The sequence below is a fragment of the Papio anubis genome, chromosome 8 (genome assembly GCF_008728515.1).
Source record: "Papio anubis isolate 15944 chromosome 8, Panubis1.0, whole genome shotgun sequence".
Lineage (NCBI taxonomy): Eukaryota > Metazoa > Chordata > Mammalia > Primates > Cercopithecidae > Papio > Papio anubis.
The window spans coordinates 31,659,884-31,672,610 of NC_044983.1; positions in this window are offsets into that span (position 1 = coordinate 31,659,884).

Here is a 12,727-nt window from a genome sequence, read left to right on the forward strand (position 1 = left end):
TTGCAAATATATATATATATATTTCTCTCTGTATATACCTCTTAAGTTTTCTTTTGTTTTCCCCTATTCCTTTTTCTCCTATTGTTCTCCTTCTCTTAATTCTCTCAATCCCAAAAATTTGTTGTAGATGCACATACACGTGCACATACACACACAGAACTACATAAAAAACTGTCCTGTAGACCTAGGTGTTAAAGCCTGAGTCACCACCCCAGGCTCTGTTTTCCCAAATAATCTCCACTGATAGGCAACTGGTCTCCTCTCTAACAGGTTGCCTCAATCAGGGTTCTTTAGTCCATTAGAGATGTTCTAATAATGTTGAAGCTCAAAAAGAAGGGGGTCCATGAATCTAATCATGAGAAGGCAATCAGATAAATCTACATTATGGGATATTCTACAAGACAAGGCTGGGTGCAGTGGCTCATGCCTGTAATCCCAACACACTGGGAGGCCGAGGCGGGCAGATCACTTGAGTCCAGGAGTTCAAGACCAGCCTGGATAACATGGCAAAATCCCATCTCTCTATACAAAAAATACAAAAAACTTAGCCAGGTGTTGTGTTTCTGTAGTCCCAGTTACCTGTGAGGCTGAGGTGAGAGAATCACCTGAGCCCAGGAGGTATAGGCTGCAGTGAGCCAGGATGGCGCCACTGCACTCCAGCCTGGGCAACAGATCAAAACCATGTCTCAAAAATAAATAAGTAATAAATACATTTTTAAAAGGGATATTCTGTAAGACAAATGTTTTTGACTCTTCAGAAATGTCAGTGTCATAAAAGACCAAAACCAAAGTGAAACAAAGTAAAACAGGAGAACTGGTCTAGATTAACAGAGGGATGTGTAAAAAATACATGCAATTCTCAGTTGGATCTTGAATTGGAAAGAAAAAAGAAATATAGCAAATCATCATTGGGGCAGTTAGAAAACTATAAATATGGACTGTGCATTAAATAACAGTATTGTATCAGTGCTCAATTTATTACGTGCAATAACGCTCTTGTGATTACTTAGAAGAATGTTACTGTCAGAATGTTCGTTCCCCTTCGAAGTTCATGTTGAAATCCTCGCCTGCAAGATGATGGTATGAGAAGGTGTGGCCTCTAGGAGGTGATTAGATCATGAGGATGGAGCTCTCACGAATGGGATTAGTGATTAGTGTCCTTATAAAAGAGACCCAGAGTACTGGGCTCAGTCTGTAATCCCAGCACTTTGGAAGGCTGAAGCAGGTAGATTGCCTGAGCTCAGAAGTTTGAAACCAGCCTGGGCAACATGGCAAGACCCAATCTCTTAAAAAAAAAAAGACAGGGAGACCCGCCAGAAACTCTCACTCATTTTGCAATGTGAGGTTATAGCAAAAAGAGGGTTGTTTATGAACCAGGAAGCAGTCCCGCACCAGACACCAAATCAGCTGGCACCTTGATTTTGGACTTCCCAGCCTCTAGAACTGTGGAAAATAAGTTTCTTTTCTTTGTAAGCCACCAAGTATATGACATTTTGTTATAGCAGCCAGAATAAACTAAGACAAATCACAGAAGATGGAGGGGTGAATTGTTACAATGGCTCCAACTTACTTTCAAACAGCAAAAAAATAAAGAGAAAGTAAAAGAGATAACGCAAATGTGGCAAGATATTGTCAACTGATGAATCTAACTGAAGAACATTCAAGTGTTATTTATAGTATTCTTACATCTTTTTTGTACTTCCAAAACTTCTTCAAAATAAGATATGGGAAAATGGGTTTTGTAAGGTGAGGAAGAAGGATCTCTAAGTCTCAATGATTTGCTTTCCAAGAGTTTATGGCACCTATTCTCAAATTGCCACTTCTTCCTATAATTGACTTTTGACTTTTCCGTAACTAAGATGTCTGGTGAAGGCACTACCCTTTCCAAACACAGAAAATTACTCCCACCCTATAGAATAGAGGGAGCCTCAGCGCCTTACATCACCATATGTAAAGGGCTTGCACAAGAGGTTCCAGCTAGAATTCAGATCATCTCCACCAGGAGGCTTTGGATCTGCTCTACAGCCACAAAAAGAAACTATTGGCACATCTTAACTATTGACTTCTCATAATGAAAAGAAGTTTAAGATTTCACCCCACCGTGGCTATATTATTTTCATTTTATTTTGTTTAGTATTATAAAAGCAAGGAAATCAAAAACTATCTACCTCAGCCAGGTGCAGTGGCTTATGCCTGTAATCCCAGCACTTTGGGAGGCTGAGGCAGGCAGATCACCTGAGGTCAGGAGTTCGAGACCAGCCTGGCCAACATGGTGAAACCCCATCTCTACTAAAAATACAAAAATTAGACAGGCTTGGTGGTGCACACCTGTAATCCCAGCTCCTCAGGAGGCTGAGACAGGAGAATCACTTGAAACCGCGAGGCGGAGGCTGCAGTGAGCCAAGATCATGCCACTGCACTCCAGCCTGGGTGACAGAGCAAGACTCTGCCTCAAAAAAAAAAAAAAAAATTAAATTAAAAATAAAATTAAATAAAAATAAAAACAAAAACAAAACAATCTACCTCAAATGGTTATTGTGTCAGATAAGGGCCATTATATATGACAGAATACAGCAAAGTGCCCGGCACACAGTGTACCCTTAATAAATATCAGTAACTTTTTTTCTCATCCAAGGATCCCATCACGAGAGACTGTTTCTGAACATAGTGGTACTGACTTTTCCTCCCCTACACCCCCTATAGCTCAAGTGACCACACATCCCAGTTTATGCTTATTGTCCTGGCTTAACCAATAGCGCCTCTTTCAATCTCAGAGTGCCCCAACTTGGATGATAAATTATAAGGTCACTCTACCTACTGTTGTATTCTTTCCAGAAAATGTATCCTGCTAAAAGGCACAGAGAGCTGCATGGTCTTTCTGAATAAAGGCTACCAAAATGTGTCTTCAATGGTAGCCCTGAAGTCACTGCAAAAATAAACACACAAGCAAACAAATTGGGAGGGGGTGCCCCAGCAGACACATTTTAATTTTATTGTGGAAGTGATGGAAGTGGTTCATCACTTACAGGTTAACCAAACATTTGAGGTGGATTTTAGACCACAGAAACAGGAAGTAGTAAACATCTGTGATGAAACTTTGATACTTCAAGATGCTTGTCCTAGGGACCAACATTTTCTCAGACTAGCAGATTATTTCCATGGTGAAAGAGTCTTATTAATGGTGTGTAAACTATATACATGATGACTGAAAGCAGCTCATAAGATAAAATTCATCACCTTTTCTGAGGCACTGAAGCTGAGTAAATATTGACTCACCCCAGCCTCTCTACTTAAGGTGAACAGATGTGGACTGGCTGGAGCAGAACTGCTTGCCCCTGTGGGCTCACCATAGTTATTTTCATCCTCCAAGCCCAAATTGCCCAGTGTTGACAGAAAAAAATGCCTCCTCTCCCAGGGAATAGGAATAAACACTGGTTTAAAAATAAAAAGGACTTATTCTGGACTTGCCAGCTCACTTCATATGTAAACTTTTAGTACTTTTAACACATCTCATTAATAATATAGCCCATTTAATATACTCTATAAATAGAATCCATTTGTATCACATTTCATGTTTCAAATAGAGTGACAGATATCCAGGAGGTAAATTATATCTCATGAGGCATCCACAAAACAGAAATAAAAGTTTCCTTGAAGTGGTTTACATTTTGCTAAAGCATTTCTGTTCTAATTCCCTGCTAGAATTAGAATGTAAGCTCTGTGGTGGCAGCAGTTTTGTGACTTCCATTCACTGCTGAATCCCATTTGCCCAAAATAATTCCTGGCACACAGTAAATGCTCAATAAAAATATATAGAATATGTTAATAAATTTCAGGCAGTTTAATATTCTGAGTAATGCAAAATAATCATAATTTCCTTGATACGGTTTTGAGGCACGTTCCTTAATACATTTTTTTCTGTGTTTCCCAATTGGAAAAACCAAGGCTTCTTTTCATTCATTGATCGATAGCTCTGGTTATCTCTTATCCTATTCCAATTTTCAAATTTTAAAAAAAATGATTTTTAAAATCTTCACTTAAGAGCAATCCCAAGACATGTAATTGTCAGACTCACCAAGCTTGAAATGAAGGAAAAAGTGTTAAGGGCAGCCAGAGAGAAAAGTCAAGTTACCCACAAAGGCAAGCCCATCAGACTAAGAGCGGATCTCTCGGCAGAAACCCTACAAGCCAGAAGAGAGTGGGGGCCAATATTCAACATTCTTAAAGAAAAGAATTTTCAACCCAGAATTTCACATCCAGCCAAACTAAGCTTCATAAGTGAAGGAGAAATAAAATCCTTTACAGACAAGCAAATGCTGAGAGATTCTGTCACCACCAGGCCTGCCTTACAAGAGCTCCTGAAGGAAGCACTAAACATGGAAAGAAACAACTGGTACCAGCCACTGCAAAAACAGGACAAATTATAAAGACCATCGATGCTATGAAGAAACTGCATCAATTAATGGGCAAAACAACCAGCGAACATCATAATGACAGGATCAAATTCACACATAACAATATTAACCTTATGTGTAAATGGGCTTAATGCCCCAATTAAGAGACACAGACTGGCAAACTGGATACAGTTATGGCCCATCAGTTTGCTGTATTCAGGAGACCCATCTCACGTGCAAAGACACATATAGGCTTAAAATAAAGGGATGGAGGAAGATCTACCAAGCAAATGGAAAGCAAAAAAAAAAGCAGGGGTTGCAATCCTTGTCTCTGATAAAACAGACTTTAAACCAACAAAGATCAAAAGAGACAAAGAAGGCCATTACATAATGGTAAAGGGATCAATTCAACAAGAAGAGCTAACTATCCTAAATATAAATGCACCCAATACAGGAGCACCCAGATTCATAAAGCAAGTCCTTAGAGACTTACAAAGAGACTTAGACTCCCATACAATAATAATGGGAGACTTTAACACCCCACTCTCAAATGAGACAGATCAACGAGACAGAAGGTTAACAAGAATATCCAGGATTTGAACTCAGCTCTGCACCAAGCAGACGTAATAGACATCTACAGAACTCCACCCCAAATCAACAGAATATACATTCTTCTCAGGACCACATCACACTTATTCTAAAATTGACCACATAGTTGGAAGTAAAGCACTCCTCAGCAAATGTAAAAGAACAGAAATCACAACAAACTGTCTCTCAGACCACAGTGCAATCAAATTAAAACTCAGGATTAAGAAACTAACTCAAAACCGCACAACTACATGGAAACTGAACAACCTGCTCCTGAGTGACTACTGGGTAAATAACAAAATGAAGGGAGAAATAAAGATGTTCTTTGAAACCAATGAGAACAAAGACAAAATGTACCAGAATCTCTGGAACACATTTAAAGCAGTGTGTAGAGGGAAATTTATAGCACTAAATGGTCACAAGAGAAAGCAGGAAAGATCTAAAATCGACACCCTAACATCACAATTAAACAAACTAGAGAAGCAAGAGCAAACAAATTCAAAAGCTAGCAGAAGACAAGAAATAACTAAGATCAGAGCAGAACTGAAGGAGACAGAGACACAAAAACCCTTCAAAAAATCAATGAATCCAGGAGTTGGTTTTATGAAAAGATCAACAAAATTGATAGACCGCTAGCAAGACTAATAAAGAAGAAAAGAGAGAAGAATCAAACAGACGCAATAAAAAATGATAAAGGGATATCACCACTGATACCACAGAAATACAAACTACCATTAGACAATACTATAAACACCTCTATGCAAATAAACTAGAAAATCTAGAAGAAATGGATAAATTCCTGGACATATACACCCTCCCAAGACTAAATCAGGAAGAAGTTGAATCTCTGAATAGACCAATAACAGGCTCTGAAGTTGAGGCAATAATTAACAGCCTACCAACCAAAAAAAGTCCAGGACCAGACGGGTTCACAGCCAAATTCTACCACAGGTACGAAGAGGAGCTGATACTATTCCTTCTGAAACTATTCCAATCAATAAGAAAAGAGGGAATACTCCCTAACTCATTTTATGAGGCCAACACCATCCTGATACCAGAGCCTGGCAGAGACACAGCAAAAAAAAGAGAATTTTAGACCCATATCCCTGATGAACGTCAGTGCAAAAATTCTCAGTAAAATACTGGCAAACCAAATCCAGCAGTACATCAAAAAGCTTATCCACCACGATCAAGTCACCTTCATCCCTGGGATGCAAGGTTGGTTCAACATACACAAATCAATAAACATAATCCATCACATAAACAGAACCAATGACAAAAACCACATGATTATTGCAATAGATGCAGAAAAGGCCTTCAACAAAATTCAACAGCCCTTCATGCTAAAAATTCTCAATAAACTATTGATGGTATTGATGGAACGTATCTCAAAATAACAAGAGCTACTTATGACAAATCCACAGCCATTATCATACTGAATGGGCAAAAACTGGAAGCATTCCCTTTGAAAACTGGCACAAGACAGGGATGCCCTCTCTAACCACTCCTATTCAACATAGTGTTGGAAGTTCTGGTCAGGGCAATCAGGCAAGAGAAAGAAATAGAGGGTATTCAATTAGGAAATGAGGAAGCCAAATTGTCCCTGTTTGCAGATGACATAATTGTATATTTAGAAAACCCCATCGTCTCAGCCCAAAATCTCCTTAAGCTGATAAGCAACTTCAGCAAAGTCTCAGGACACAAAATCAATGTGCAAAAATCACAAGCATTCCTACACACCATTAACAGACAAACAGAGAGCCAAATCATGAGTGAACTGCCATTCAAAATTGCTACAAAGAGAATAAAATACCTAGGAATCCAACTTACAAGGGATGTGAAGGACCTCTTCAAGGAGATCTACAAACGACTGCTCAACGAAATAAAAGAGGACACAAACAAATGGAAGAATAGTCCATGCTCATGGATAGGAAGAATCAATATCGTGAAAATGGCCATACCACCCAAAGTAATTTATAGATTCAATGCCATCCCCATCAAGCTACCAATGACTTCCTTCACAGAATTGGAAAAAACTATTTTAAAGTTCATATGGAACCAAAAAGGAGCCAGCATTGCCAAGACAATTCTAAGCAAAAAGAACAAAGCTGGAGGCATCACGCTACCTGACTTCAAACTATACTACAAGGCTACAGTAACCAAAACAGCATGGTACTGGTACCAAAACAGATATATAGACCAACGGAATAGAATAGAGGCCTCAGAAATAACACCAGACATCTACAATCATCTGATCTTTGACAAACCTGACAAAAATAAGAAATGGGAAAAGGATTCCCTATTTAATAAATGGTGCAGGGAAAACTGGCTAGTTATATGTAGAAAGTTGAAACTGGATCCCTTCCTCACACCTTATACAAAAATTAATTCAAGATGGATTAAAGACTTAAATGTTAGACCTAAAACCATAAAAAACCCTAGAAGAAAACCTAGGCAATACCATTGAGGACATACACATGGGCAAGGACTTCATGACTAAAACACTAAAAGCAATGGCAACAAAAGCCAAAATAGACCAATGGGATCTAATGGCTTCTGCACGGCAAAAGAAACTACCATTAGAGTGAACAGGCAACCTACAGAATGGGAGAAAGTTTTTGCAATCTACCCTTCGGACAAAGGGCTAATATCCAGAATCTATAAATAACTCATACAAATTTACAAGAAAAAAACAACCCCATCAAAAAGTGGGAAAAGGATATGAACAAACACTTCTCAAAAGAAGACATCTATGCAGCCAACAGACACATGAAAAAATGCTCATCATCACTGGTCATCAGAGAAATGCAAGTCAAAACCACAATGAGATACCATCTCACGCCAGTTAGAATGGCGATCATTAAAAAGTCAGGAAACAACAGATGCTGGAGAAGATGTGGAGAAATAGTAATGCTTTTACACTGTTGGTGGGAGTGTAAATTAGTTCAACCATTGTGGAAGACAGTGTGGCGATTCCTCAAGGATCTAGAACTAGAATTGCCATTTGACCCAGCAATCTCATTACTGGGTATATACCCAAAGGATTATAAATCATGCTAAATCATGCTACTATAAAGACACATGCACACGTATGTTTACTGCGGCACTATTCCCAATAGCAAAGACTTGGAACCAACCCAAATGTCCATCAGTTATAGACTGGATTAAGAAACTGTGGCATGTATACACTATGGAATATTATGCAGCCATAAAAAGGATGAGTTCATGTCCTTTGCAGGGACATGGACAAAGCTGGAAACCATCATCCTCAGTAAACTATCCCAAGGACAGAAAACCAAGCACCACATGTTCTCAACCATAGGTGGGAATTGAACAACGAGATCACTTGGACACAGGGCAGGCAACATCACACACCGGGGCCTGTGGGAGGGATAGCATTAGGAGAAATACTTAGTGTAAATGATGAGTTGATGGGTGCAGCAAACATGTCACATGTATACCTAAGTATCAAACCTGAATGTTGTGCACATGTACCCTAGAACTTAAAGTATATATATATATAAAAAAAAACCTTCATTTATAGAACTTATCAACTAAAAAAAAAAAAAGTATTTAACTTGTAAAAATTGCTCTCTCCAGTACTTAACACTTCCTTCTTTAGAATTATAAAAACAAATGATAAACAAACTAAAAACATTATTCCACGTCATTATTTCTGCATTTATTCAGCGTCAAAAGTAACATTTGTTAATATTACCACCAATCTCCTCAGGAAAATCTTTTAAAGTATTGCGAAGTTGTCAAGCTCAATATGGTGGATATTCATTTTCCCAAATTTCACTTTTCACTTGAAAGCTGAGATTTTTATCATTGGCAACAAATTCTGTCTCTTAAAGTGACAGGCTCACTTTGTTTTCACAAAAATTATTGACAAAAACACAAGACTGAGTAAGCATAATTTGTCAGATTTTTTTAAGTAAAAATCGTATTCCATGGAAAAAGCAGTTAGTTCAGCTCACAACTCAATCACACAAGCACTGTGAGACTCCTATTATACTGTGATATGGAGCACAAGTGCTTTACTCTTATTTTTGTCACACAGAATATTAAAAAGACATGTACTGGCCGGGTGTGGTGGCTCACCTGAGGTCAGGAGGTTGAGACCAGCCTGGTCAACAAGGAGAAACCCTGTCTCTACTGAAAATAGAAAATAAAAAATAAAATAAAATAAGATAAAAAAGATATGCTCTTAAAGGTCAAGATGTAATAAAATTCATCATTTATATTGCTTCAATAAGGGCATTCTTATGTAAAACTGACTTTTTCCCCCCATGAGGGGACTCATCAGATTAATTTACTCTGTTTATATAAGAAGCAACTTATGTTACATTCATTCCAAAAGCTCTTGGGATAATATCCTAACCCAAAATCATTACTATTACCCCTACCTACAGTAATAGTCTTTAAATGTAATTACTTTCATAATCAGTTTAAAAAAAAAGAAGTTTAAAATTTCAAATATTCATAACAGCCTATTTGGGCTAGTTGAATCATCTTCTCTGGTAAGCTGGGGTGGATGATGTGGTTATGGTTTGCCTGGGAAATAAAATAAACAATAAATTTTTGACCTAATGCTCAAAATGCCCTTGGAGGCATTAATCAATTCCAGTTCTGACTCATTTCAGAGGCTTAGAGACAATAATTTAACTGCTCGTGTCACTGTTCCAGGAGGATACAAAGGGGCAAGGGTAATATAGCAGGGAGGAGGCCTCAGGAAGATAAAAGAAGGTCTCTGCTGGCCGGGCGCGGTGGCTCACGCCTGTAATCCCAACACTTTGGGAGGCCAAGGTGGGCAGATCACTAGGTTAGGAGATCGAGACCATCCTGGCTAACACGGTGAAACCCCGTCTCTACTGAAAATACAAAAAATTAGCCTGGCGTGGTGGCAGGCGCCTGAGCTACTCCGGAGGCTGAGGCAGGAGAATAGTGTGAATCCGGGAGGCAGAGCTAGCAGTGAGCCCAGATTGTGCCGCTGCACTCCAGCCTGGGTGACAGAGTGAGACTCTGTCTCAAAAAAAAAAAGGGTTTCTGCTGGTCATGACTGGTCATATGCTCGTTGGGATACAGCCATACCTCTGCCTGACCAGAGGCTTGGGTGTTAAGCCCAATGAGTTGAGAGGACAATAATTCTAAAGAGTCACTTCTCCTTGATGCCTCTGCCCCTTGCCGATCTCCTTAATTGGGCCTACTACCAGCACCAATGGGGTTGCTAAGTTAATGGGTTGAATCCCAGGATATTAGTGGGACTACATTTTACTAGTGAGAAAGGTTAATATGACTTAAAAGTAAGTTCCCACGCATTGTACTCCATATTCTCGCATCCATATCACATGGAGAGCAAGAGAGGGCTTGTCTCTTAGGAGAAAGGCTGATCAGGCTCCTCTTCTTCTCCTTCTTCAGTTGATCTTCAGTATGAGCAAGCAGGGTCAAGACCTACAGATCTAGTCATTTTTCTCTCCTCTTTCTTATTGTAAGCACATTGAATAGACTAGTTCCAAGATTCAGAATTGGGAAATGGAAAGACAGTAAAAGATTCTCTCCTAGTTAGACTTGAAATCTAAATAACATGCTCAGCTCCAGCTTATACAAGAAATCAGTGTACTGCATTTATGTGGTTTGCAAAGCTACTATAAAGAGGCTGTTTGAGTCTCATTATCCTAATGAGAGTTTTGTGCAAAACTCCACCAGAAATCCCATGGAGGGCGGGAAGAGTCAGAGAACAATTTAAGCATTCCTCAGTCCTTGGTTTTAACACCATCATAATATCAAAGAGCCCTACCCCAAACCCTTCACACCGGTCTCTCCTATGTCTTACTCCTATCAGCAGTGGCGCCTAGTATAACGCCTATTTTGTAACACGATAAATGTGTACCACCCCAGGTACTATCATCAATGATTCCCTTTTTCTGGACAAATCTCAATCAGGCTCTTCAAACACAAAAGGGTACTGACTACAGATAGTAACCACTACAACCAGCATCTATTGAGCTTAGTGAACACCAGTTATTTAATCATCACAATAACCTCACGGGGGGTTGGATATTATAACATCCGTTTTACAGACGAGCAAACTGAATCTCAGAAATGCCAAATAACTTGACCAAGATAATAAAGCCAGTATGCTGCACAGTGACAACTAGATATTTCTTTTTTTTTTTTTTTTTTTTTTTTTTGAAACGGAGTCTCACTCTGTCACCCACGCTGGAGTGCAGCGGCACGATCTGGGCTCACTGCTAGCTCTGCCTCCCGGGTTCACGCCATTCTCCTGCCTCAGCCTCCCGAGTAGCTGGGACTACAGGCACCCACCACCATGCCCGGCTAATTTTTTGTATTTTTAGTAGAGACAGGGTTTCACTGTGTTAGCCAGGATGGTCTCGATCTCCTGACCTCATGATCTGCCTGCCTCGGCCTCCCAAAGTGCTGGGATTACAGGCGTGAGCCACCACGCCCGGCCAAAACTAGATATTTCTTAGAGTCATCATTCTATATCCCCTCTGAGTTTTTCAGGCATTTTTATGTCTGTAATCAAAAACAACAAGATATATGCTGATATTAGAATTATACAGTAAAGATATTACCATTAAAAATAAAGATTAAAAGAAAGAAATTTTCTAAGGAAAATTATTTGTAAAATATCCAGGATTGCAAAATTACCTGAAACCAACTAACCACCACTATTCTTGGTCTATTAATTTCTAAATAGTATACTTTGAAGATTCCAAGGAAGACATATGTCACTTATCCAAAGTTGTACTCATCTTGCTTTTAGGGTAATCAACATAATTCAGTGAAAATTAACTCTATACTGATGCTATAGACTGAATTCTGTGTTTCCCCAACATTCATGTTAAAATTCTAACCCCCAGTGTGATGGCATTAGGAGGAGGAGACTTTGGAGAGTGAGGTCATAATGATGGAGACTACTGAGAGTTCTGTCACCCCTTCTGCCACATAAGGACACAGCAAGAAGACAGCCATCTATGAACCAGGAAGTGGGCTCTCCCAGACAACAAATCTGCCGGCACCTTGATCTTGTACTTCCCAGCCTCCAGAACTGTGAGCAATAAACTTCTGTTGCTTATAAGCCACCCAGTCTATCGTATTCTGTTATAGCAGCCTGAGCTCCTAATGAATTGTCATCTTTAGCAGGACTAATGTCCTATTAATGACTTTTTTAAATGCACATTTTCCTGGGCATTTTACTGGGCAGGTCGGCACTGTGCTTGGATTCATAGTCTTCTATAGATAATGAGCAGGTTCATCTAGGTGTAATATACAATGTGTGGCTGAAGGAATGATGTTCATTTTTGCTTACGTCTTTTACGCATAGAACACTATACTTTTCCAATCTGTTACTAACAATGATAACGACCCCAACTGATATTCTAGTTACTAGAATCTAGTTCTTAACAGCAACAAAGAAGCCAGTCAGCATTCAGGTTCCAAAATACATTTGCTACATGATCAAGGGTCAAGGTTGCATTCATTTTTAGGCAAAGACTATTAACTAGCATTAGTGATCATTTTCTCCAACACTTCTGAAAAGGTTTCTGACTACTTTGTCATATGGCTTTAAAAAATTAGTCCTTGAATGGCTAGGCGCAGTGGCTCACGCCTGTAATCCCAGCACTTTGGGAGGCCAAGGTGGGTGGGTCACTTAAGGGCAGGAGTTCAAGACCAGCCTGGCCAATATGCTGAAACCCCATCTCTACTAAAAAAATACA